Source organism: Aptenodytes patagonicus, chromosome 13 (assembly GCF_965638725.1).
Source record: "Aptenodytes patagonicus chromosome 13, bAptPat1.pri.cur, whole genome shotgun sequence".
Taxonomy (NCBI): Eukaryota; Metazoa; Chordata; class Aves; order Sphenisciformes; family Spheniscidae; genus Aptenodytes; species Aptenodytes patagonicus.
In genome coordinates this window covers 14,293,327-14,320,872 of record NC_134961.1, presented here as the reverse complement: position 1 = coordinate 14,320,872, position 27,546 = coordinate 14,293,327, and the positions used below count along the sequence as shown (strand labels likewise).

Below are 27,546 nucleotides of genomic sequence, written 5' to 3'. Positions count from 1 at the left end.
GGAACATCAGGAAAGTGTACTAATGGGTTTGGAAAAACAGTTACTGTAAGACTATTGCCAAATTACCCAGCTGGACTTCGCTGTATGCACTTTTACAGCACTGTGTTTCTTATGCCATTCTGGATTAGAAAAGCTTTTAAACAAGGGAGGGAAGGTGTCAAGAGATGGCAGAGTCAAGGAAATAAAAAAAATTAAAAAAAAGTAAAATATTTTATTTGAGTTACTTCAAGCTCGTATTGCTTGTAGTAAAAGGTCTGCTTTCGAGATACTTGCTCTTTAAGCTGGCTAACTCTCATGGTAGAGAGTTAGAAAATACTGTTTAGCTTTTGGACATGCCTGTTGTTATGCTGAAGGATGGGTACAGTTTAGAAAGCATCACACCAGACTTAAGACCGATATCCATACCAGCTCCCTCCACTTGGACTAAGTATAGGAAGCACTAAATGTGCCTTGTCTTAAGGACAGTTGAAGTATCCAAAGACTAGAATGTGTGTAAACAGAGACATGGTGTCAATTTGATTTTGATCTGTCATTTGGACAGGTATGGAGGCACCTAGAAGCAGCAGGGGAGCAACATGAAAAATGGGAGAAAACATAAAGCAGGAGACGAAGGCAGGAGGACTCATGCTGTGGCCCTTGGGGCATGTGGAGAGGAGGCTCTCGCACCAGTGTGCAGGGAAGGTAAGGTAAAGCTCTGCTCAAGGACAAGGGCTCCTGTGTGTGTGGACGACTGTTGTGATGTTCAGCATGGTATCTCGGAAGGCTTAAACATGCAACAGCGTTTTTGTTCCTATGCTTGCCTACCTGCTGTGCAGGCTCAGGGCACAATAGATGACCCCAGCTGGGGACTTCTATTCTCTTACATTTTTCTGAAAGTCAGATTTTGCTCAACAAAGTGTTATGTGATGCATGTATCACCCATGGATCCATCCTGGAGCTGCTAAGGGTTTGCAAGAGTTAGCAGTAAAGTGTGCAACAAAGTCAGTGAGTTAGGTAGGAGCTCAGGGCTGTCAAAGTTCAGGCCGGTGCTGTGTGATGTGAAGAGAGCTTTGTAATTGTACAGGGCCATCTTGGTTAAACCTTTGGGAAGAATGCTTTGATTCTCCTAGCATGTTGCGTAAGTTTTGGAAGGTTTGCAAACTCTAGTTGTGGGATGTTTGAGAGGACAAAAGCTTTCACCACTATGGGTGGTGTTTGGGGACCCTTGGCCCTCGAAAGGAGAGTGAGAGACCTCTGTGAAGCTGTGTGGAAAGGCGGGTGGGCCTTATTTGCTGCTGGTTTAAAGAAGTTCAAGCCCATGGGTTTTATTAATTTCTGCTGGAAGTTTAGTGTTGCTTTAAGTATAATAAATTATGGACAAAATCTCATATCTATAAAAAGACCTTCTCTTCCAAAGTGCTGGACCCCTTCAGATCCAGGCCGCTGCCTTACAACCTGCCCCAGCCAGAGGAGCGGCTGGGAAATGGTGTTTCTTGCTCCTGAGAAAAGGGGAGATTCGCTGACAGTGACCTTTCGGCCCTTCAGATATTTCATAAACGTGCTCTCCTGAGGTGCTGTTATTTAACTACAGGCATTAGGACTTGTTCTCCTGCTGGCTCTGCAGCTTTTGTTCATTGACAGGTTAGAGCAATCAACGCAATTCCTACCGGGCTGCGGCTTTGGAAAGGTCATGTACACCCCGGCGAAGCCTGTCACTCGCCTTTTAAGAACAGTAGGAATCAAATCTTATCGGTAACTGTGACCAACAAAGCTACAGGAGATGTTTTGCAGCTTAATACTCTATTACAGATTAGAGCTGCTGGGAAAACTTTTGAAGTAAAACAAGAAAGAAACAAAAAAGTAAATAAAAAGCTCTTGAACACTGAGGTCTTTTAGCAATACAGTCTGTCAGTACAGACTCTTCTGGATAATGTGTTGTGGATTGCTGCTGAGCTTTTCTGAAGGAAACATGTAAAGACTTCACTGAAACTCACCAAATAACCTTTTTTTTTTTTTTTTTTAAAAACCAAATTAGGATACTCCCTCCCCCCAAACACCCCACCCCCCCCCCCCCAACAACCCAAAACCCTAAGCCAACTTGTGCTAATTTTACAAGAAAATTATTTTGTCTTTGTGGATCTTCTCAGTGGATAAGAAAGAACATATTCTGTATTGTGTGTGTTTGGGTGCTTAGTGTAAATGTGGGTTTGCACCAGAGTTCCGGAATTTTAAACGCAGTGTTTGTCGCCTGGGATGCTGCGTTGCCAGCACTGCTGGAGCCAGGAGCCCCGTGCGGTTGCACCGGCTGCCTGTGAAACACTTGTGGAAGTGATGGCTTGCTTGCAGCAGGCTGGCAGTCAGAGGGGAGGGAGAGAGGGTAAGAACAATAAAGAATTACGAAAGGTGACGTTTTGAGACCATGTATGTGCTATGGTTGGCTGGATCAAAGGTTCTAGTATCAACTAAAGTGCATAATTCTCTTAGGGAACAGGTTGTGTTGTATGTATGAACTCAGAGTTTCACCTATTTAAGGTTTTGTGGCAAGATACAGTCTCAGTGGTAGGAAGTAAAAAGTTCATTAGCAGCCCTGGTACTGCACTGAGTAGGACATTCCTATTCTCTACATGATATCCAAGCATCTGCTTTGCAGTCAGGAAGTGATTTTTCAGTGTAGTAATGGGAGTGAGCACCTCTGAAATTGCTTGGAGTGAGAACAGTACCAGAGATTAGTTTAACTAAAATTCATCAACCATATGCATTGTGTAAGCCACAGGTACCGCACGCTTCAGGATGGTTAAAAACCTGCAGAAGCAGCACTAAGCATATGTTAGTTAGTTTTGTATCTGTCATAAATAGGTATGTTCTTAAAAACAGATTCTGTTCCTCAGCTGAAAAAGGTGCCTGAAAGGAGACGAAGCGGAACTAAATGACACTTGCATGTGCATTCTCACTGCACTCTGAAGAGTCGTCATTGCATGTAAAAGAATTAAACACATATCTGAGCAATGGTTAGGTTGTTATGATTTGCTTGTTGGATTTGTCTAAGGTACATTATTAATAATAGGACATTTTGCCTGCGTTGAAAATCATGTTTTAAAGCCATTTTCTAATTCTGGAGAAATTGGTTCTTGGCTTCTAAAGGCATGTTTGAACATTGGTGAAGCTAGATGCAAGTATAAGCCATTTCTGAAACTGGCGCTTAGCACTTGTAAAATCCTGCTGAAATATATAAGCTGAAGCATTCAGAACTGGAGGCAAGGTTTTAAATTCAACTGTCCTATCTTCATTTGTAAGATGAGTATTGGTTTTCATAGAGGGTATGATGCATATATACAGTAGTGCTTTGAGGACCTCTGTCATGTGAATAGATATATGTAGAATGAAGAGAGAAAAGGGGGTTCTCCTGTCTGCTTTGGGATTTGGCTTTAGCTTGATTTATTTGTTTATAAGGCCCCAAGGCCAGAGTGTGTGAGATGAGGTGCTGCTGCCAAGGTTACGCACATTAAACTCGATGGAAGGCCACAGAAAAGGTCGATAGCAATGGTGTCTATTGCCAGCCATAAAGGCCTACACAGCGTTCTCGCATTACATCTCACTGCCTATGTTAAAATGCATTTGATTCCTCATAGTCATTTCTATCTTAATAAAAACGTGCTGCTTTTAAAGCCATAGAAAAATTCGAATGGCGGCTTGGTACTTGTGGTAATAAACTACTGCTAGATTCCTCTCGTAAAGCAGCCAAAACAGTGTTCTGGAGTGGCCACATTCAGAGCTCCGCAGCGTCTGCGAAACCCTGCCAGGCTGTCTCTCCTCACTGCCGTAGCAATGCCAAGCCAGAAGCAGGAGCTGTAAACTTTAAAATATGACTTTTCAGCCAGAGAGCCTTCTCCTGCAGTACTGAAACCTTTCTGTGCATTTCAAGTGAGTGGGAGATTGTTTCCCCAGTCGTAAGTCTGACTCTAAATGCTATAGCAACCAAAATAAGGACATACATCATCCTAATAGTAGTTTTCAAAGAATTCTTTACGGGATCAATTCATACCATACAAAGCGGTAAGATTTTGAGCCCAATCACTAAGAATGGGACCATCATGAATGTATCACAGGATGAAAGGGACTTGGGGGGGCAGGAAACAACACCTCAAAGTGGTGGGAAGAACATGGAAAAAGGGACATAGCTGTTGACCATGTTTCACCTTTTAGTTTGTATGATAGTGCTTGACATTATGGTATCTTCTTTGTGGCTTTTATCAGAACTGCATTTGCTATCCCCTTATTGCCTTTCCAGAGGGAAATCACAGCATGTTTTGGGTTGGAAGGGACCTTTAAAGATCACCTAGTCCAACCCCCCTGCCATGGAGAGGGGTGTTAGGAGAGGAAGTTCTATAAATGTAAGAGGCGTCCGTCTGCCTAACAACCTTGCTGGTTATTGCGTGTGCCGATTTTTAGTAACACAAAATCAGATTTCTCAACATGGCTAATACATACTGTTCCCAAGCATAGCGTGTACGTGCTGCTGACAGTCTGCCTTAGACCTGCTGTGCGGGTGGTAGGGCTTGTGCAGGTGAAAGCGAGGTATGCGGGTTCTGCCCACATGTGTTGAGGTGACTGTCTAATAAGCATTGGTGATATCTGTGTAAACTTGCAGAAGATAGTGGAGTGCTCTTGTATGAGTAGGGAGCTAATTTGACCTGAATTTGCTCTTCCTGAGGAGGTGTGAGCAGTCTGGAAGATTGGTGGCGGTTTTCCTCATGTGTAAGGCAGTTGTCGGAGGGGAGTGCGGGGAACCTCCTACAGCCTAAATAAATTCAGGCCTCATGTTGAAGCGCTAGCAGCAGTGAACCTCTAAATGTTGTATACTTGAGCACACTTTGTGGGTGACCAGATCAGTGGCCATGAGCACTGGCACAATGTTATTAGAGCACAGGAGCTCATATTTCGGTTTTGGATTTAAGTGATGACATTGTGTGGAAGCAAGCTGTTGGAGCTCAGAGGCAGTTAAGATGCTCAAATGGACTTTGCCAGGAACTACTTTTGCCCAAGCTCTTGATTCCACAAAGACACCTGGTTTTGACCTGAAAACATTAAAAGATGGAAAATCCCTTCCTTCCTGCTGTAGCTAGTTCCAAAGATTCATGACACTCACGGGTTTATAAATTTCTGCTTATTTCTCATTTGAATCTGTTTGGCTTTCATTACCAGTTTGAGTGTACCAGTGAGCTCATACTAGTTGTTTGAGTGTACCAGTGTGCTCGTCTCCTCTGTATTGAAGACCTTTTGATATTTTCTCCCTGCAGAGGTGTACCATAGCCCTGTAACCTTCTGGTTTTCCTTGTGACGGATGAAACAGATAGATCTCCTTAATATTCCAGTGTAATGCAGTGCCATGTGTAATGGCAGTTAGTTGTGTCAGTAGAAAATCTTACACTGAAAAATGTCAGTGCCAGGAGAGAGGGGAGGAGTTTAATACATCTGTGTTGGATTAATGTAGGCCAAACATCTCACGATTTGCATTCATGCAAATACTTTGCCTTGTAAATAATCTTTGAAAGAGTAGGCTACACCACAGCATTCACTTGAATGGCAGGTTGACAACTTTTCCGTTAGCTGACAAACGTTAAATAGTTCAGTACGTGATGTGAGTAAATGAACATTGACTTTATTTATGCACATGCATGGAACGAGTCTTTTATTTGTATGACAACAGGGATGACAAAATTTATTGAGAGTTCAGTTCATAAAGAATTATGGATTAGCGGTGGATAAATACAGAAATATGCTGCTCGTATAGGTGTGACTGGATTGTAAAGAGGCTATTCAAAATGAGAAAAGGCCTCTGGCAATAGAGGTTTATCCTCTGCTAGCTCATTGCTACCCTACTCAAGTAGATACCTAGTTGCAGTTTCACAACTACTCTTATGTTTAAACAAGGAAAATGTCTTGGTTAATTTGTATTTAGTTTGGGTTTTGAAATAAAACAATACTTACAGTATATAATGTGTATTTTTGATAATAGGTGGCACCTCAAGCTTGGTTTTGGGCTCCTTACACTAAGAAGGAATGCTATGAAATACTGCGTGCAGGCAGAGCCAGTGAGACCACACAGGTAAAAGGCAGGAACAAGAATGAATGAGCTTGCACTTCTTCCTCCTCTTACAGGCTGAGTGACATTCTGGATAGTAAGACTTAATCAAATCTCCCCTGCCTTCCAGGTTTCTTGCGGATGGCTGGGGAATGGAGGGCAAGTACTGTGTCTGTGGTTTCTCTGTTACCAGTGAAAATGATCAGTTGTTCAGTTGTTTGTCTTAGGAACCTAGATATTTGGAGTTGTGTGTTATGTATTAAAAAGTAGTGAGGATGCAAAATCTCAAAGGTAACACTTAAAAACATTCCAAAACTAAGACGTACTCTAATTTTGCTTAGAGCAATACCTGGAGAGCCTGTCCTTTGGTTCAATAAACGGAGTTAATACTAAAAATGGAGTGAATTATCACGACTATTAATTGGTGAGCAATCAAAGGCTCTCTTTGGGTAGAAATAAGGGATAATATAGAAAATATTTCTCTCCCTCTCCATGACTTAAACACTAGACAGACCAGTCACATCATGGTCATTGCAGCATTAACAGCTGCTAACAAAAAAATAACCTGCACTGTGAACGATGTAAGGGAAGAACAACTGAGAGAGCTGCTGTAATTATTTCTCAAATGTATTCTGTAGGTCCTGACTGTATAGAGTTGTTTGAAGCTCCATGAGGTCTCCTCTACAGCCCTGCTGAGTGAAAGCAAAGCTCTCACTGGAACTGGGTGGGGGTGGTGAGCTATTCCCCGCTCCTGCAAACAGGAGAGCAGGGGGTGGCAGCCAGAAGGAGGCCTTTTTCCCTTCCCTTATAACTCAAAGTATGCTTCACAGAGTTGCTGAGAGGGGTGGTGTAGCACCAGCCTCATCCTCTTCTTCTGCCACAAGGGAATGGATACGAGCGGAGAAAGGGCTCATCTCTGCATGCAGGAGGAGGCAGGGATATGTAGGGGGTCACTGACAATGTGACAGTACCAGCGCATTTCCTGGGCTCTTACCAGGCTGCTGCAAGCCCGGCTGGCTTTATGGACACCAGGATCTTGTTAAATGATGTGAGTGGAGCTCACTGCTCCAAGAAGAAAAAGTACTTGCCAAAAGCTGCTATTGCAGTGAGGATGTGTAAATACACTTGATAAGGGTTCTCTGGAAATATGTGTTTAAATAAATAGCTGATAGGCAAGACTGCAGAGAGATACGAAGTTAAGGCCAAATTAATCATACCAGTAGGCTTTGCTGGGAGTACTAAATATTTCTGTTCATTGTTAGCAAGTGCATCATATTATGTGCCATTCATCTCAATATAAATACTGAAGCGTCTGACATGGCATTACTCACCATGTATAAACTGTCAGAGCATGTCACTGTAAATCATTCATACTGTTGCAACCTCATTAATTAATGGTTAAGTAAAAAACAAACAAACAGATTTTTATTCCTGAGTGAGGAGCAAAGTTATAGGACAAACCATGGGACTCGCTTTGAGAAACCTGGTCTACTGGGGGCTGACGGGGTCCATCTGTCAGAGAAGGGGAAGAGCATCTTCGGTCATAGGCTTGCCAAGCTGGTGAAGAGGGCTTTAAACTAGAGATGCCGGGGGAGGGGAACCTCAATCCATCCCACTCCTACCAGTTTAATGCCAGGGCCAGCAATAGATGCCCAGAGCCTGAAGAAGGAACACAGGTCAGCAGGAGAGTGCCTGAAGAGCAGCACAAAGGAACTCCAGCCAGTGAGACAGCTTCATCGGGGGCCCAACTGTCCTGGTTTCGGCAGGGATAGAGTTAATTTCCTTTCTAGTAGCTGGTATGGTGTTTTGGATTTAGGATGAGAACAAAGTTGATAACGCACCGATGTTTTAGTTGTTGCTAGGTAATGCTTACACTAGCCAAGGACTTTTCAGCTTCCCATGCTCTACTGACTGAGAAGACTGGAGGTGCACAAGAAGCTGGGAGGGGGCACAGCCAAACTGGCCAAAGGGACATTCCACACCATGGGACGTCATGCTCAGTACATAAACTGGGGAAAGCTGGCCGGGGGGGCCGCTGCTCGGGGACTGGCTGGGTATCGGTCGGCGGGTGGTGAGCAATTGTACTGTGCATCACTTGCTTTGTGTATTATTATTATTATCATATTATTATTATCATTTTATTTCAATTATTAAACTGTTTTTATCTCAACCCACAAGTTTTTCTAACTTGTGCTCTTCCAATTCTCTCCCCCATCCCACCGGGTGGGGGGAAGTGAGCGAGCGGCTGCGTGGTGCTTAGTTGCCGACTGAAATTAAACCACGACACCAACTTAAATGCCTCTATGCAAACGCACGTAGCATGGGGAATAAACAAGAGGAGTCAGAGACGTGCACACGCCTGCAGGGCTACGACCTTATTGGCATCACAGAGAAGTGGTGGGATGGCTCCTATGACTGGAGTGTTGGGGTGGAGGGATACAGGCTCTTTAGGAAGGACAGGCAGGGGAGACAAGGAGGGGGTGTCGCCCTCTATGTCAATGACCAGCTGGAGTGCATGGAGCTCTGCCTGGGGATGGATGAGGAGCTGACCGAGAGCTTATGGATCAGAATTAAAGGGAAGGCAGGGACAGGAGACATTACAGTGGGGGTCTGCTACAGGCCACCTGACCAGGAAGACCAAGCGGATGAGGCTCTGTATAGACAGATAGAGGCAGCCTTACGCTCACAAGCCCTGGTCCTCATGGGGGACTTCAACCACCCCGATATCTGTTGGAGGGACAACACGGCAGGGCATAAGCAATCGGGGAGGTTCCTGGGATGCGTCGATGATAACTTCCTTCTCCAAGTGGTAGAGGAGCCAACGAGGAGAGGTGCTATGCTGGACCTTGTTCTCACCAACAAGGAGGGGCTGGTGGGGAACGTGAAGCTCAAGGGCAGCCTGGGCTGCAGTGACCATGAAATGGTGGAGTTCAAGATCCTTAGGGCAGCGAGGAGGGCGCACAGCAAGCTCACTACCCTGGACTTCAGGAGAGCAGACTTTGGCCTCTTCAGGGATCTGCTTGGTAGAGTGCCATGGGACAAAGCCCTGGAGGGAAGACAGGCCCAGGAAAGCTGGGTAATATTCAAGGATCACCTCCTCCAAGCTCAGGAGCAATGCATCCCAACAAAGAGGAAGTCAGGCAAAAACTCCAGGAGGCCTGCATGGATGAACAAGGAGCTCCTGGACAAACTCCAACACAAAAAGGAAGCCTACAGAGGGTGGAAGCACGGGCAGGTGGCCTGGGAGGAATAAGAGAAATTGTCTGAGCAGCCAGGGATCAGGTTAGGAAAGCTAAAGCCCTGATAGAATTAAATCTGGCCAGGGATGTCAAGGGCAACAGGAAAAGATTCTATAGGTACGTCGGGGATAAAAGGAAGACAAGGGAAAATGTGGGTCCTCTCTGGAAGGAAACGGGAGACCTGGTTACCCGGGATACGGAGAAGGCGGAGGTACTCAATGACTTTTTTGCCTCAGTCTTCACCGGCAAGCACTCGAGCCTCACTGCCCAAGCCGCAGAAGGCAAAGGTGGGGACTGGGAGAATGAAGAGCCGCCCACTGTGGGAGAACATCAGGTTCGAGACCATCTAAGGCACCTGAAGGTGCACAAGTCCATGGGACCCGATGAGATCCATCCAGGGGTCCTGAAGGAACTGGCGGATGAAGTTGCTAAGCCACTATGCATCGTATTTGAGAAGTCGCGGCAGTCTGGTGAAGTTCCCACTGACTGGAAAAGGGGAAACATCACCCCCATTTTGAAAAAGGGAAAAAAGGAAGACCCGGGGAACTACAGGCCAGTCAGTCTCACGTCTGTGCCTGGGAAGATCATGGAACAGATCCTCCTGGAAGCTATGCTAAGGCACATGGAGGAGTGGGAGGTGATTCAAGACAGCCAGCGTGGCTTCACCAAGGGCAAGTCCTGCCTGACTAACCTAGTGGCCTTCTATGATGGAGTGACTACATCAGTGGACATGGGAAGGGCTACAGATGTCATCTCTCTGGACCTCTGTAAGGCCTTTGACACGGTCCCCCACAACATCCTTCTCTCTAAACTGGAGAGGTATGGATTTGATGGGTGGAGTGTCCAGTGGGTGAGGAATTGGTTAGATGGTCGCAACCAGAGGGTAGTGGTCAACGGCTCAATGTCCAGATGGAGACTGGTGACGAGTGGTGTCCCGCAGGGGTCCGTTTTGGGACCAGTACCGTTTAATATCTTCATCAGTGACATAGTGGGATCGAGTGCACCCTCAGCCAGTTTGCAGATGACACCAAGCTGAGTGGTGTGGTTGACATGCCAGAGGGATGGGATGCCATCCAGAGGGACCTGGACAAGCTTGAGAAGTGGGCCTGTGTGAACCGCATGAGGTTTAACAAGGCCAAGTGCAAGGTCCTGCACGTGGGTCGGGGCAACCCCCGGTATCAATACAGGCTGGGGGATGAAGGGATGGAGAGCAGCCCTGCCGAGAAGGACTTGGGGGTACTGGTGGATGAAAAGCTGGACATGAGCCAGCAATGTGCGCTCGCAGCCCAGAAGGCCAATCATATCCTGGGCTGCATCAAAAGCAGTGTGGCCAGCAGGTCGAGGGAGGGGATTCTGCCCCTCTGCTCTGCTCTGGTGAGACCCCACCTGGAGTACTGCGTCCAGCTCTGGAGCCCTCAGCATAAGAAGGACATGGACCTGCTGGAGCAGGTCCAGAAGAGGGCCATGAAAATGATCAGGGGGACGGAACATCTCTCCTATGAAGAAAGGCTGAGAGAGTTGGGGTTGTTCAGCCTGGAGAAGAGAAGGCTTCGGGGAGACCTTATTGCAGCCTGTCAGTACTTCAAGGGGGCTTATAAAAAAGATGGTGGCAAACTTTTTAGCAGGGCCTGTTGCGACAGGACAAGGGGGAATGGCTTTAAACTAAAGGGGGGTAGATTTAGACTAGATCTAAGGAAGAAATGTTTTACGCTGAGGGTGGTGAAACACTGGCCCAGGTTGCCCAGAGAGGTGGTGGATGCCCCATCCCTGGAACCATTCCAGGTCAGGTTGGACGGGGCTCTGAGCAACCTGATGTAGTTGAAGATGTCCCTGCCCGTGGCAGGGGTGTTGGACTAGATGACCTTTAGAGGTCCCTTCCAACCCAAACTATTCTATGATTCTATGTTATTTATTATTAAACTAGTCACAGAGTGATAACCTAATGAAGTTCCCCGACTAGTTTTATGTGTTTCTGTACACATGTACCATGTTTTAATAATATCTTCAAAGGTTGGGGTTTTTTTTCTTCAGCATTTTCATAGTTTAAAATTACATATCCATTAAAAAATGAATGAAATTTGTATTCTTAGATCCTTGGGGAAAATCTCGTCTGCAGTAGTAACATCACCCCATGGTTCCAGTACTCTTTAGTTGTGGTAGGTGATGAGAGAAACTTTGGGACTGTCCTTCCCATATCACAAATCCCTAGGAAGGGAGAGTGTGTATGAGAGAGAGAATGAGAACTTTCTAGCACAGCTTCTCTGCTGGCAGCAACTGTGATGCTGCTGAGGGCTCTTTCCAGTAGATGATTTGGTCATGTGAGACATCTGTGTCCACAGGTTCCCTGGAGATCCCAGGAAAGAGTAGGAGCTGGCTATTTAGGAGTAGTTGAGAGACTCAGACAATAAATTGTGGGATGTTGAACTGTTTTCTCCAGGGCAGAAGTTCTGTAGCCCCCCCCCACTTTTTTCTCCTCCAGTAACACTGTGGTCAGCTGGAGCCCTGTCCTCTTCAGGAGCATCCCTAAAACTAGATTGAGGCAGTGCTTAAAGAACAGTTCTGCCGTGATCAATGATATGCTCTTAGTTTTTGAGGACTAGTGCAGCCTGGCAAGGCAAATTTTTAAATATTTCAGATTACAGTGCCAATAACCCTAGATTTTTTTCTCCATGTATCTTTTCTTGTTTGAGCACAGTCAACTTTTCTGTCAAAGAGTTGAACTTTATATTAAATATCTATTTAATATCTCTTGGGTTTTGCTTGTAAGCAGGCTCTTTTCTGCTGCATGGATGATGTGAGTTTTCTCTCTAGTGGAGCTCATATGATGTAAAGTACCAGCATGGGAAGACAGGGGCAGAGCTGCTGTTCTTCACTTGTTTTTAGTCATCTGATATAACTTTTCTTCCTTCCTCAGCTAGGATTTTTGTGCACATAAAGCTGAAGTCAATTTGGCTATAAAAAGTCATCAAACACTGGCTAATCTATCCAGTATCTGTAATTAGAACTTAGAGGAAAGAATCTTGCGGAACCACTAACAATCCTGGAGAAGCTAATTAAAGCTGAAATATGAATATAGTAACACCCTCCAGGGAAAAAAAAAAATCAATCACATTATTGCATTGAAAGAAAAAGGTTCTGAACCTCAACTCAGATACACTTTGTATTCTGAATTGTACAGCCTCCATCTGAGTCTGATTATTTTTTTAGTTAAATTAACAAGTAGGAGTTTCTGCTAGACTAACAACCAGGGGGTTGTGGTTATTACTGTTTTTTAAAAGAAAAATGAGATATTTCCACTTGTGGCACAAAAGCCAGGAAGCCCTAGTGTCAGCTCCTTTCCACAGATGTATGGCAGTTGTGGATCTACAACATTTACAAAGTTACATCAGTGTAAGTAAGGGAAGAACAAGGCTTTTGTAGGGTAAATATTGCCTTGGCAATACACAACTTTCCCTGCGTGAGAGGTGCCTTGACTTCATGTTCATTTCTCCAAATCACTGAGCAGTCAAGTCTCAGCCTTGTAAAGCATTTGAGCACACGCTCGGCTCGACGTCCAGGCATCATCTAGAAGATACATATATTTGCACATCTAAGCATGAGCCTGTGTAGCCGTTTAGGTTGGGGCTTGGGTATGGCAGGACTGAGAGTCCTTCTGGTGCCTTTTTTATATTGACAAATGCAGGAGGGTAAAGGGTCTGTGCCGTTCCTGGTGAATCAGTGCTCCATGGCTGGCACTCCCCTGTGTCACCTCTCTGCAGCTGCTGTGTCTGACGCTGGGATGGGGGAGTCGGCAGGAGAACCTCAGTTAAAGTGCAGTTTCTTGAAGTGTGAGCAGTACTTAATTTTCCAAATGTTTAAGATTTGGACTGTGTTCTGTTCTGCAGCTACATCTGCCTCTACAGTTCAGTGAACCAAGACAAAATCCAGTCAGTCTTTAAACTTTCTAATATATTTGAAACTATGTAGATATTTTGCAGTTTCTGCTTGTATTCAGTTTTTTTTATGGAATCTGGAAGAAACAGGTTGTATGAGACTGAAAATGAGTAAAATGCACTTCATGATTCCTTGTCCAGCTAATCTCTGGCTTTGCCCAAAATGAGCAGAAAGCCTGCAAAACTGAGGAGACAACGATGTACTTAGGAAAGAGGTGAATTAGGGGGGATCAAAATCCCGTTCAGTGTGAGTGTTGGGAGTGTTCTGAGACAGACAAACTTGGAGATAGTTAACAAAATGACAAAGTGTAAAAGAAAAGTACTACTAACTTACTTTTATTCACTTCCCAGAGCATCCTGCCTCAGCTTAAAACTTTAGTATATGTATGTCCCAAAGGCCCAAAAGACTTTCAAACAAACGAGCATCTTCTCCAGATCTCTTAATATCCCTGCTTCTGCATTAAAAAAAAAAAAAGTATGGACACTGGGATTGATAATATCACATTTGGGATTATTAGCAGAAAGGATTTAAGTGATGGGCGTCAGCTCTAAGCATAGGTCTAACGGAGAAAACCTGTGCAACACCCTATCATCTTTTCCTGTAGTTACCTTTGTATATATATGAGCATCAGCATCTCTTCTTTTCTTCATTCCTAAATCTAGGCTTAATTTAACATGCCTTAGAGTCTCTGACCATGCAATAGTGATGGTAACTTTATCCTTAGGATGCTTGCTGCTCAAACTGCAAGGCTGGCAGAACCTGGGGGGAAAGGTGGAGAATTTTTAGGTGAGATGCTGTAACAGTTAAGTGCTAAAACCTGTATTAATTTTGGACTACTTCCAGGCATACAAGAGGCAAGTCCAATACTTTCCTCCAAGAAGTAAACAAAGGTGGTGACCGCTGGGATAGAGGGATTTAAGGCAGCGAATGATGGAGGCAGGTGAGGGTGCAAGAGCCATTGCTGGAGGAAGGAGCTCAGGGTGGAGCTTTGTGCATTGGCCAATTTAAACTGCTTGCTGAGAGCAAAAGGTCCCTCACCTTTGCCCCAGCCATGAGCTTCTGCTGCGCCACCATCCTGGCACCAGTGTTCATGAAATGGTAGGGCAGGTTGATGGCAAGCAAAATGACTGAAAACTTGTTGCCAGTTCATGGGCATTGCTGTAAGCACAAGGGAATGGAGACCGAGTAGCAGTGTGCGGTTAAGTTGGCTCGTCCCTGTCTTAAAACTGCACTTCTTAGTGGTGTAAAACACAGTTCATCCTGCAATTCGTTTTGAGCAACCAGTAGAGCCAGGATGTGGACAGAGCTCATATGCTGGAGTCACCTGGCTTGGGCTGGCCCAGGGCTGGCAGCTGTCCCCTGCTTCTTTGAAGCTGTCCCTGCACTGCTGCAGGATGAGGAAAACTGCGTGTTATTTTCAAGTAAGGGAGTAGGATCAGCCCTTGGACACGCTGCTTTTTCAAGGACTGGCACAGCTGACCACGTGCTAGGGCAGATCTGTCCTCAGCTTTTAGCCACTCCTTCCTCCTTGTCACAGCAGATGAGAGGAGCTGGGGACCAGAGCCCATAACCTTCACGCTGCTCCCCACAGAGCCCGCAGTACAAGACCTGTGCCATCGGAGGACAGGGTAGGTAACCAGCTTGGTCACACAGGCCAAACGTGATGCTCATTCAGGTCCGGCATCTGCCAATCCTGTTGCCTCTACGGAGGTCCCTAGAAGCAAGCCAAACGTTACTTTCAGATACTCCAAGGAGTCTGAAGCTAATCATTTTGCTTTGTTTCATTAGCTCAGCTGTAATGTAGCAGAGCTAATGCAGTCATATCCCAGTTAAGGTACCAACTAGCTTTAGCTGCTTATCTGCCATGGAAAGAACCACATTCACTTTCGCAATGAAAATTAAATGTGGAAATAATTCCCTTTTCCTTTTTGGAATATTACTGTGCTATTGAATAGGCTTAAGACTCTTAAAGAGTAATGACGTGAAGTTGCATGCATCATTATTTTAAAGGAGATTGAATGAAAATATACTGTCTATCTGTTCCAGCCCTTGCCTAATCCTCAGTTTAATAAAGATTTGTAAGGGCCATGATGTGCATACATTTAATAATGAAGCAGTCTTCAGTCTCTAAAGCAGGAGTTTTAGTATCTACGCTATGAATGAAATTAAGCATAGAAGACACCAAAGATCCTGTTTTCTCAGTCTCAGTATCTTTAAAATTTTTTGTTAAATAATGTAGTTAAACCTAGAGAAATTAAATACAAAATAATAGTAGAATATCAGATTCTTTGCTCTCAGTTACTCTTGGTGTAGTAGCTGGTTACAACCAACTGATTTCTATAGTTAACTGTACTTTTAATCACTTTTGGCTCCACTGCCCTGGTTTGAGCAGATTGGGGCTGCTGCGCAGCATGTGGCGGCTTCCCCGTTTTACCAATGGGGAGGTGAGACACAAGAAGACTGAAGGCCAGATCTTCACTCCTAAATCCTGTGTGGTAACTTGGGGAACTGAATCTGGGTTTTTAAAGCCTGCGGCCAGCGTCCTACCACCTGCTCTAAGATACTTTATTAGCTGAGCTGGGACTCTCAGGTCTGGTTCTGAAAATTAAGGTTTTATATGTATTTGTCACTGCTGAATGATTGACAAGATTAGAGCATGGGTCCTCATCTCTTATCTCTGTTGTACTCACCTTAGTTTGGAAATTGTGTGTGTGTTTGTGGAAATCAACCGGCTGCTTTATTCCACCTAAGGAAAAAAATAACCCACAGATCCTTTAATGCAAGACTCTAATTTTATATGAAGGAAGCCTGACATACACTGTCATTCACTTTACATCCGATGCACTGACGTACAAGGCAGGAAGAGCTGCCTTTTGTCACAGAACAAGGAACTCAATGAGGTTAAGGAAAATCATGGCCGCCTTGACCCACAACCCCTTGGCCCTGCAGATCTGCTGCCTCTCGTGTGCCCTGGCTCACCCAGCTTGTCCTTTCCCACACGGCTTCTGGCCAGAGCTGTAAGCAGCTCCTGAGGCACGTGGTAGCACACACAAGAAAAAACGGCGGGACATATGTCCAAAGAACTTTTTAATCTTCCTTCATGTACCTCTATGTTGGCTGCCCTGGTTTATATTTTGATAAATCTCCCTGGAGCCTCAGATCAAGCATCCACTTAGAAAATAACACAGTTTGTCTAGGGTGTCTGAAAACTTGATAGAGGTTCCTTTTCTGCTCCCTGTCTGAGAGAAAAGGATGCACACATATGTGTGCGTGCACACGAACACACACAGAGCCCTCTGAAAGGCTACAGATCAACTCCCTGCCATGCAAAAACTTTCAATAATGTATATAATCTGAGCTGGCAGCAATTCTGCAAGCCATAGAAAGGCTGCTTCTTCCCTGTGACTTACAGAGGAGTGCAGAGGGCTGGGAAGATGCAGTCAAGGACTGAGGTGCCTGCAGTTCCCCCAGGCTGCAGGTCTGAGCCCTTGAGGGAGGAGGGAGTTGGGAGGGGTTTTTTTAAGACATTGCACTTCAAATTTATTTTGATTTAGAAGTAGAACTAGATTATATCAGTGGGAAATCTTCACATCTTAGTTGCCTTATTTCAAAAAAGCACTGAAATGGAATAGAAGATATTGCCAAATAACTGGAACACATATTCAGAATAAAATATTCATACGAGGAAATGGGGTCTGTGTTTAATAAGAAAAAGAGATTGTACGCTGTGATAGCAATTATGTATGTTCAAATATTGTGCTTTTCTTCAAATCTTGGTTATAAATCCAAAATATATAATTAATGATCCCATCAATAATGCATTTCTAATTTTAAGGTATGAAATAAAATCCCCTTGCTTATTTTTATAGGATGGCCCTTTAAGAGAAATCTTTCTCGGCATTGAGTCTTATCACGAGATGCAAAGAAAAGATCAAGAGGCCGAAATCTATGAGAGACTGACAGGGAAGTTCCTGTTTGGAAAATGCAAAGTATTTAAAGTTTTTATAGATCCCAACTTTCCTTTTACGAAAAAAAAAGTGACTGCAAGATGAAAGCACCTAGTTGGCTCTGAAGACCCATGATGGGATGCAATTTTATATCTTTCAGTCACCATCTCAGGTCTGGACAGGTGAAAACAGAAGCCCATTAATGTTTGATTGCTGCATGAAATAAATTGGTGGGTTCAGATTCATTGAGAGTAGACCAGGTGCCCATTATATGAAAACTACCCTTACAGGTGACTCTAAATTGATACTTTTGTGAGCTGTCTCGGCTAGACAATGAGTCTAAGGCATATGAGAAGCAAACATTGCCTTTATCTGGGGACTATTTCTGTCCTCTCTTATGTTGGTTTCATACCAATCATTAGTCTCCACTGATGTCCTAATTCACCGTGACATATCAGAACTAGTGTGGCCAGCAGGAGTAGGGAAGTGATCGTCCTCCCTGTACTCAGCACTGGTGAGGCTGCACCTCCAAATACCATGTTCAGTTTTGGGCCCCCCACTGCAAGAAAGACACTGAGGTGCTGGAGCGCATCCAAAGAAGAGCAACAAAGCTGGTGAAGGGTCTAGAGCACAAGTCTGATGAGGAGCGGCTGAGGGAACTGGGGTTGTTTAGCCCAGAGAAAAGGAGGCTGAGGCCCGCAGTACAGGACCTGTGCCATCAGAGGACAGGGTAGGTAACCAGCTTGGTCACACAGGCCAAACTTGATGCTCATTCAGGTGCAGCACCTGCCAATCCCATTGCCTCTACAGAGGTCTCTAGAAGCAAGCCAAATGTTACTTTCAGATACTCCAAGGAGTCTGAAGCTCCTCCTAAATCACCTTATTGCTCTCTACAACTACCTGGAAGGAGGTTGTAGCAAGGTGGGTGTCAGTCTCTTCTCCCAAGTAACAAGCGATAGGACGAGAGGAAATGGCCTCAAGTTGCCCCAGGGGAGGTTTAGTTTGGATATTAGGAAAAACTTCTTCAACGAAAGGGTTGTCAAGCATTGGAACAGGCTGCCCAGGGAAGTGGTTGAATCACCATCCCTGGAGGTGTTTAAAAGACTTGTAGATGTGGTGCTTAGGGACATGGTTTAGTGGTGGACTTGGCAGTGCTAGGTTAACGGTTGGACTTGATGATCTTAATGGTCTTTTCCAACCTAAACGATTCTATGATTCTGTAGAATCTAGGGGCAATGCTATCCTCCAGGGTCTGGTGTGAAGTGTAATGGTGGGACACCAGGAGGAATTTTCCTGGATGCTAATCCGTAAGGTGCTGTGCAGGTGCACTCTGAAGGTGCAACTTCAATGAGTTGTCTTTGTTTCAAAAATATTGTTCATGTGGTTCTTGGGACAGATTGACGATCAGTTTGGTTTAAGAGAAACATCGCAGTCAGTGTAAAGCAGAATCAAAATAGAGAGTGTCCCCCCCTTTTTTTTCTTTTCCCTTTTGCACTTTTGCCTCCCTCCTCTCCCTTACTATTTAAATGTTGTTTGACCCCTTTTCCTTTTCCAAAGCCTCTGTTGCATTTATAACAAGTAGTTTGTCCCTTGCATTATCAATTGATACTTGTAGCAACACCCCCAGCAGTGTAAGCCAGTTATATTTACAAATCTTTCAAAGCTTTCAAATGTGCAATAATGGCTAGATGTTTCTGGAAGCCCATCATCCCCACCCTTCACACGTTAGTGGCAGTTAATGTCATTGATTCTGTAAAATTAACTTTCTCAGTTTTGCTTCTCAGTTTATGCATTTCTCAATGAATGATGAGATTTTCTTTCCTATTTTTCAAGATTTCCAGCAGTAATATGTCCAAAAAAGGGTACAAACCCAAGGTGTATAAGTCTTAGTTGAAGCGGTCATCCTATTTAGATACTGTCTTGATCAGCTGATACCTTTCTTTTAAAAATCAAAACCAATGGCCACTTGCTGCTCCAGCTGCCGGGTGAGTCACTGGAGCTGTGCCTCCTGCTGCGGCCTGTGTATAAACGCTGGTGCTCCAGCAGTGTGGTACGGTAACGCGGGTGTTGCAGGTACAGGTATTTGGACAGGAAATGAAATACAGTCATTGCAAAATTCCAAGTGTTGAGGTATGGCTAATGTAACGGTGGGCAACATTTCATTTCAGTTTAAGTGAGAATTTGCTGTGATTACAGCTGAACTATGTCTGTATTCATTTCCCTAGTCATCTCTGCCTTGCTTTTTTCTCTTGGAAGTAGGTATTATGCCATAATACTCAAGCAAATCACTAAAACTCCCTTCAAAACCCTCTTTGAAGGACTCGCTGTCTTTTAACCAAGAAATACAGATTACCATTTGAGCAGTATAACTTGAATGTAGAATTTCAGTTACTGATAAAAAATTATAGTGAATGAAACTTAGGAAAATTGCTGAATAACTTTCAGAACTGAACAGGTTAAGATTCTCCGCGTACTTATGAACAGGTAGTGAATAGGCAAAGAAGACAAAGGTCACTGAATTTATTTTGTTAGGAATGATATACTCAGCTCCAAGTTAACCCTGGTATGTTGAATTGTTCCTAAACTTAATAACTATTTTGGCTAACTAAATTACTCTTGTAGACTCCTCTACTGCTTTAAATCATTTGTATTATTAATAAATAACTGCCCAGTTTTATAGTAGGGTGCTACAGTTTCAGTGGCAGATGCATTTCAGTGCTTTGTTTCCATGGCAGATGTATCTTAGTGTTGTATTTCAGTGTCAAATAAAATGTGATTTATTTAGAGTTTGTAAGTTGGTTTCTTTTGCAAGGTGCTTGAGGATCAAAGCAAATATTCTAATGCAAAATAAAGATAATATCTAAAGATTATAATCTGCCTTCCAACAGCAATTAGTCCCAAACAATTATGAGGCACAACTACGAAATAAAAGTGGCCATACTAATTAGTGGTAAGAAGTTGAAGGAGGAGCAAAAAAGGCAGAAGCCCAGGCAGATTTGCAGGTGGCCCTGACAAACACTGCAGAGCTTCCTCCAGCTCTGTTGCCCTGGTTGGAGAGAATCGGCCAGTTCTCTCCAGGATGGAGGCTAGGTGGGTGCTGCTGGAGCTCAGCTGTCTGGGTGTTTGCTGGTGGATGTACCTGGTGCAGTGGAGCTGCTGCAGAGGGGTCTGCTTCTGAAGGTACCAAGAAGTTAAACAAAAACCAGTTCTTCGATCCTAGAAGCTCAAGCAGGACTTAAGTTACTTTTACTGTGTTAACAAAAACCTTTATGATGAGACGAAGTGCAGTAGCCAGCATAGGTGCTTCTGAGAGCCAACCTGCCTAAGAATGCTCCATTTAAAGAGATGCTAAGATGAAATGCTGCAGAGACATTCTTACTCTTAAAAATAACACCTCATTTCAAACAGTAAGTGTTCAGTTTAGAATCTGGATCACTGGTAGCTCAGAAAGATGTGTCTTCAAAGGTGCAAGGCAAAGAGTATTCACAGCTGAAGTGCTCTTTAAGAATTTCACTTGCCTTCAACTCATCTCTCAAATTGGATTTCAACAAATGTCTCTCTTGGAGTAAAAAAAAAGTAATCTTTAGCTGAAATTATTTGTGGAAGTGAACGCAAGCAAGAATGCAGCTGCTGAGGAAAACAGTTTCCTCCTCCTCTCTTACCTAGCAAGAGGATTCTTGCCAAGGTGAACAACTAACAGGGGATCCGATCAATAAGGCTTTTGCCTACCAGGAAAGTAGAAGACTAAACACAAACTGTTTATTGTGTGATTATAAAAGGAAATGGGTGTTGAACTTCGCATTAAGAGCTGCTTGGAGAACAGAGCCCCATTGTGCTAGGGCACCGTACAAACAAATACCGAGAAAGACAGTGCTTACTTTGAAATGTTTATCCTCTTGTAGGGAGCCCAGGGGATGGAAATATGCTTTGAGAGGTTAGCCTTCAAAAACCTAACATGCAGACCATGTAATCAAACACCCACTGGGTTATTCATTGATTGTTAGTCATTCACAGTTGACTCTCAATGCCAAACAAACTTATTTTCATCGTATCCCTTCATTTGTATTCACGGACATTAAACTGGCGTCTGTGAAAGGGAGATAAATGTGAAAGACGGTATTGTGCTACCAGCCATCCTGCTCTTCAGATAGGATGTAGCGGTGAGATCATGCATGCGTGCTGGCATCGCGGCTGCGAGGAACCTCCCAGTCCATCGGCGAGGAAGCAGCCTTTGCAGCGCAGCCTGCCATTTACTGCATTCAGATTGTTGACACATCACAAATACCTCCTAATGTACATGAGAGAAGTTAATTTTCATTTCAATCCTAAAAATGTTTTGCTGTGTTGATAATGTGATGACAGTAGGTAGTAGCCCATTTTTTTCTCTATAAAAATCAAGTAGAAAAGAAAATGTCATCAGTGTGGGGTTTTTTTAGTATCCTTTTTCTGTTCCTTACCTGAGTCCGTGAATTACATGGATCTAAATGAGTGTAAAATAAAGTAGAAAATGGAGCAAATATCTGCTATATAGATGGAGAGGATAGAGGAAGGCAAAGGAGATGGTGAAAGTAGAATAATAACCATTGCTACCCAGAGAAAGGTTGGTTGGTTTGTTTTTGAGACGGGATAGTTTCATTAAGCAATGGATGACTTGACCTTAGCTGTCGCCTCTGTCAAAAGGTAATGAAAAGGCAGAAGAAAATGAAAATGTTTACAATAAATGAATATAGCTACCACACTCATAAGAAGGAAAAATATAATATCTCTTCAGGTTACTCCCACAGGGAAATACGGTTTATTTTTTAGTCTGGATTTTTTTTTTATTTCATTTTGAGCCTTATGCCTTTTCCTCTGGCAAGAAGTGGGCATTTTCAGAAACATACTTTGCAGTGAGCTGAATGTTACATGCTCCATAAGCAGAGGATAAAAAATGATAAGAAAATTTGAGAGAAAGTTGGTGTTTAGGAATGTGAGACATTTGCAGGTTGTTACTTACACATGCCTTTTTACATTGTCTGGCTCAGTGTAAGAAATACAGTATTTGGCCATGAATTATATTACTCTCCACATCCTGCTAATTCAAGGAACTTGATATAGCTGAGAATTCAAGTCACCATCAGAGCCTGTAATGGTGTTCACTAAGGAGGGCAGATTACAGATGAAGAGTGAAACATCATATTTTAATGTTTCCAGCTATTCTGCACTAGCTCTTTGTATTGCATCACAAGTTTTGGAACAAGATCTGGCAGCCCAGGAAGCAATGAGTTGGTTTCTTCTGTTAAAGTAGTGCAAGTCATCTCCATAGAGCAAAAATACATCTGGAATTGCATCTTTGTTTTGGATCTTTACATTTCTTTTTATAGTAAGGCTCAGCTTTCTGGCAGACTTCTCCCTGAAGTCAGTGTAAATGCTGACTGCACAGCGCCTTCAGGATGGGACTCAAAGGAGTCTTCATATTTTACCTGACAGAAGTCCATGACATAACTTTGCATTTAGGTCGTGTGTTTTTTTCAAAATTTCTTTGGAAGGCTGGAATTTCTGAGAGGCAAACAGACAGGACAGAAACATAACAAGGATCAGAAGAGCAAACGGTTTGCAAAGTGATGCTTAGTGTCTTATGCTGCATATTTTTATGAGGTTGTATGGAGTATTGTGATCATGATTTGCATGTTTTGCATGCAAATAATCTGCTGAAGGGAGATGTGGCTGCAGAACTCGTGCAGTTGTTGAAAGTTAAATTAAGCTATTCAGTGTAAGACAGTTAGAAATTGCCCATGGAAGGCTCTGATTTTAGTCTAGATTATTTTAACTCCTGATGTACTGGAGACTTTGCCATAGTCATCAAAAAGCCAATGGCAAAATAGTGAGAGAGAGTAGGCTTCATCAGGACACGGTTTCTGATACTGCCCTGGCGTAATTTCTGCACGGCATACGATGTAATGTAAAGGAGCACTCTTCCCACCTAGGAGAGAATGACAGCCTTCTTCCATCCTCGGGTCCCCGAGTGTGCCAAGGTTTGAGACAATATTGTACTAATGATGGCAGTGGTATATCTGTCTCAGTGATGAAGTGGATCTCCCTAGCCTTTGTACTAGAGGGTTCGGCCAAATGCAGTGCTAGGGACAGGCCTAAATGTTTTTTGTTACTTCTGGATGTAAAGAAGAAATAGAGTCAAGGAACAAGGAAGGTCTTAGCTGAAGAATGCGTGTATGTATGTCTTAATTTTCATCTGCGATGCTGAGGTCATGAGTTAAATTATATATAGTTTAATGCCACCAATACTCTTGCATAAGCTTTATTACTTTAAAAGAAGCTTGTTCCCTAAAGCAGTATTTGATGCAGGCAAATGTTTCCATGTGCTTCATGAATGCCTTCCAGAAAAGTTGTGCCTCTCTGCTGCCACCATTGTGAATGACCTTGACTTTCTGTTCAGCGTCTTCTGGCTACTCACAGTGGGACAGGTAAAGGCTGTGCTGTGTCTGAGAGCGGAAAATCCTGCTGGGTGGGATGTGACCCACCGCTTCTCCTCACCAAATTTGTATATGGCTCCGTCCCTTTTCGTAGGGTTGTTTCTCATTGGCATGTGGACACCCGAGTGAACTTTCAGCATAGCTAGGCTTTGCAAACCTTGATAGAGTTAATGAATTCTCACAAAGCCTGATGTCTGCAGTTGGGAACAGGACATTCTTGTCTGCCTTCATGCATAGCTTTGCTGCTCGAAAGAGGCAATGCTGTTACAGATGACGTGGGGGGAAGGGGAACTGCTAGCACGCTGGTGGCGACCGCTATGTTCCCCACCTTTCTGGCTCTACTGAGTGATTTCACAGCGAGACTAAGTTATTCTCTTGACAGAGTTATTTATACACTCTGTGACTCAGCTGCCTTCTGAGGGATGGCAGCTTGCCTGCCTGAGAAACAAACTTTGTGGTGCCACTCGTGTCGTTTCTTCCTTAAAATATTCATGCCATGATGTTAGATCAGTGGTGGAAGTGCTATAAGCACCAAAACAGTGATGAAAAGAAAAAAAAAGGTGTGGAAATTGCTTTATGTTAATCATAACCTGAAAAATTGACAAAATTGATTTGCCGTTTGTATTTTCCTTCCTTGTGTCAATAACAAAAGGCCTTCTGCTGCAGGAGGATTAAACATAGGGAGTCTGTGTTTCCTCTAGAGCCTGAACTTCATTTTACATCTGCAGAGTTTTTGTCTCTGTACAGTAATTTCGATGGCTGCTGTGAAATAGTTCCTAATTTATAATAACAATGAAAAATCAGGATCAGCCCTTCCTTTGTTGCCATGCATTATGAAACTAAATTCTTTTGTGTGAGGCACAGGTACAGCTTAATGAGATGTTCCTTGGCTTTTTGCAGGGGCCATTTGCTTGAACAGTCAAGATTTTAGCTCGGAAGAATATTTTCATTGTTCTTGGGAGAACTTGGTTCTATCAGTCTTTTTATTACCCCGCTTCACCCCGGGTCTGCTTGGCTATGTTTATGTCTTTCTCCCTATTGATGTGATGTCCTTTTGCTACGTGTTTTCATTTGTATGCAGTAAAGCTTTTCCCCTTTGTTCTGCTTTTTAAATATTTTTTTGTTGTTGGGAGAGTATTCCTCCTCATATCCTGTGATCTTTTTCATTCTGTAACAGTAATTGTTTTGCATTTCCTTGAGGCACTGAGCCATTCCAGTGGTGGGAGATAATATTTTTTTCTGTGCAGTGAGTTATGTGCTTGAAAAGGCAGAGTATGTGGATTGGGTTTTAACCTTCATTGCTGTTGGTTTTCACCTTTTTCAATCTTCCCTTCGCACTGTCGTTTTTAACCTAGTTTCTAGTGATTTTGTGGTGCTGGCTTTGTTTTTGCTGCGAGATTGCTGAAGCTTAACCGTGTCAGATGTTTGCATGCTTGTTCCCTTAATCCAACCAAATTCATCTTTATGAATTCAAAATCATCTTTATTCATATTGTCCTTGTTTTTAATTTAAAATAGAAATCCCTTACCAATGTAGCAGTGCATTCAAATAAGAATTCAGAATACTTACAGCCTGATTATTTTGCTGGTATAGTGTGCTCATATACCAATGCTCAGAGCCTCTTGGCTATAATACTGGTTACTGGGAGGGAAAAGAGCCCTGCAAAATCGTAGTGGGTGCTGAGGATATGTTCATCTTTGACTACAGGTAAAAATACCAGTCTATTTGATCTTCAGCTTGATTATGTGGAGACAGTGTATTTATGAAGCAGATCCCTTGGTGAGAAGGAGCTAATGACTGGTTGAAGATGCTCTTTTAGCTTGCTTCAGGCTTCTACCTAGCACTGTTCTGTTGCAGGTTCTTTGTGCTGACTGAATACAAATAATCACCAATGTGATGAAAGTAGAATATGTAAGAGAGGAAATCTTGGGCACAGGGTAATTGAATACTGATCGCATATGTGCAAGTGATGAAGTTATGTCCTAGAAGTGGGACTTCGGTTCCTTTCTTACCCTTTATTTTACCTTTGAATTGGGTAAATACTGCCCAGTGCAGTAAGATTTCCTCTACTGCATGGGAAATGCTGAGAAACATGTTTCTGTTCTGGATTTGGTGTACTGATCACGCCTTATGTCCTTGAGAAGGACATTTACTTCTCATGATGACGGTGTAGGTCCTGGTACATTCAGCCTCTGTGGGTGGCTGAAAGCAATGCCTAAAGCCAAGAAGATCAGAAGGGACATTTTACTTGGGCTAGATTAATGTGAAAAAGTGAGACCAATTCTAATGTTTCACAGGTGGAAAACCACAAAATATTTGACAAGCTGAAAGCTCAATATGATTTCAGTTACACAGACACTAATGTCAAATAAGCAATTATACAGAAGTCAAACTTCTCCTGTAAATTTGTAACACAGTAGAACATTATGCATAATTACGTTACATATCATTTTAAGGATGAAGCTCATATTCCAGGCTCCATTAGCTTTCAGAGTCTTTGTAATATATCTGTTGAACACATCCTAAAAAGTTAGAGGCAAGATTATCATTGATTTTTATTCACAGCAAGAGATTTAGTTGACAATTGATGCTGCAGTTTCAGTTCTATTTCTTTAAATACCTGTTGTCTTAAATTTTGCTATCTCTATCCACAAGACCCTTGCATGACACCAGTCGTGATTCTGGGTATATTTTTTGACCTAGTTAAAATTCTTTTATGGCAATGACATGTGGGTGCTGAAGCAAAGAGCTGCAGTGACTCAGCTGTTGCTGCTCCTCGGTGCCTGCTCTGCCCTGTTGCCAGAGGTTACAGCCTGTGTAGCAGAGATGCTGGAGGCAAATCTATGATTCTACTTCGCTCTTACAATTCATAGCCTGACATTTTAATGTAAATGGCAGTTTAAATATCCTAGGCCATGAATTGGAGTGACTGAGGAATGGGCCCATAGGAAAGTTACCTGAATGTGATAGTAGCTTTAGTAGCTTAAAATTCATTTAGTCTTCTGGAACCCCATTTTCCTTTTTCTCCTGGCAACTTCAGACCAAACACTGAGCTTGTTCTGTCCTTATCTGCACTAAATGTCCCCTGTTTCTACACACATAATGATTACTGTCTGTAGTCAGAAGCTTGCCTTGGAGATGTGGCTGTCTCAGAAGCATTGTGAAGGGGGTGGATGAAGAGGATGACCCTGGGAAAAGAAGACTCTAAAGATCAGCTGGTCATTGTGGGTGTGGGTTTAGTGTCTGCAGATTTTTTTTATTTGAAGAATTTGGCAAGCAGTATTTAATGTTACTCCTTGCTGGGGACATGCATTTTGCCACCTTGCCCACTAACACTTGCTGAAGAGGAAAAGGTAGAACTGCGTGATGGAAATACCTGTTCTCTTGTAAATCAGGCTCTTATTCTCAGCAAGTCTGATATCAGATTACATAAAAGGTTATTATTCCTCTATATCAGAAAAAGCTGCTCAGATATATGGTCTCAACTGACTCAGGCTTCAAGTTGGAAAGTTTTTCATACTGTTTGGAGATGGGGATGATGGCTCTCTGTTTCCCAGTATACGCTGGTCCTTAAGGTAATGGTATTTCCATTAGACATGTAAATTCTAAACCAGGAAGAGTCTTATTTCTGGAGTAGTGTTAAATGCACATAGTGCTGCTCTGAATCAATAGAATTAATCAATTCTTTCTATCTGTTTTGTTCTCTAATCTCTGTTCTTCTGAATTGTTTTGTTTTGCTGACACGCTCACTGTGTCAATTTAAGTGTGTAGTTCTGGGTTAGAAATGGGGCTCTCTGTGTTCTCATCAGCTCTTCAGCTTTTGAAAACTAGTGTCTTTGATATTGTTCTCTTTTTAAGCCCATTTCTTAATCACGATATAAATTGCTGGCAACATT

At 43.2% G+C, this 27,546-nt stretch overlaps 1 long non-coding RNA gene across 1 annotated transcript in view; it reads left to right on the top strand.

Annotated features, from left to right (window-relative positions):
• Nucleotides 1-545: 545 nt before the first annotated feature.
• The window catches only part of LOC143166765 (uncharacterized), a 140,543-nt gene continuing 113,542 nt past the window's right edge, over nucleotides 546-27,546 (top strand). The window contains exon 1 of the long non-coding RNA XR_012996446.1: nucleotides 546-681. This is a non-coding gene — a long non-coding RNA (uncharacterized LOC143166765). The remainder of the gene's footprint in view (nucleotides 682-27,546) is intronic.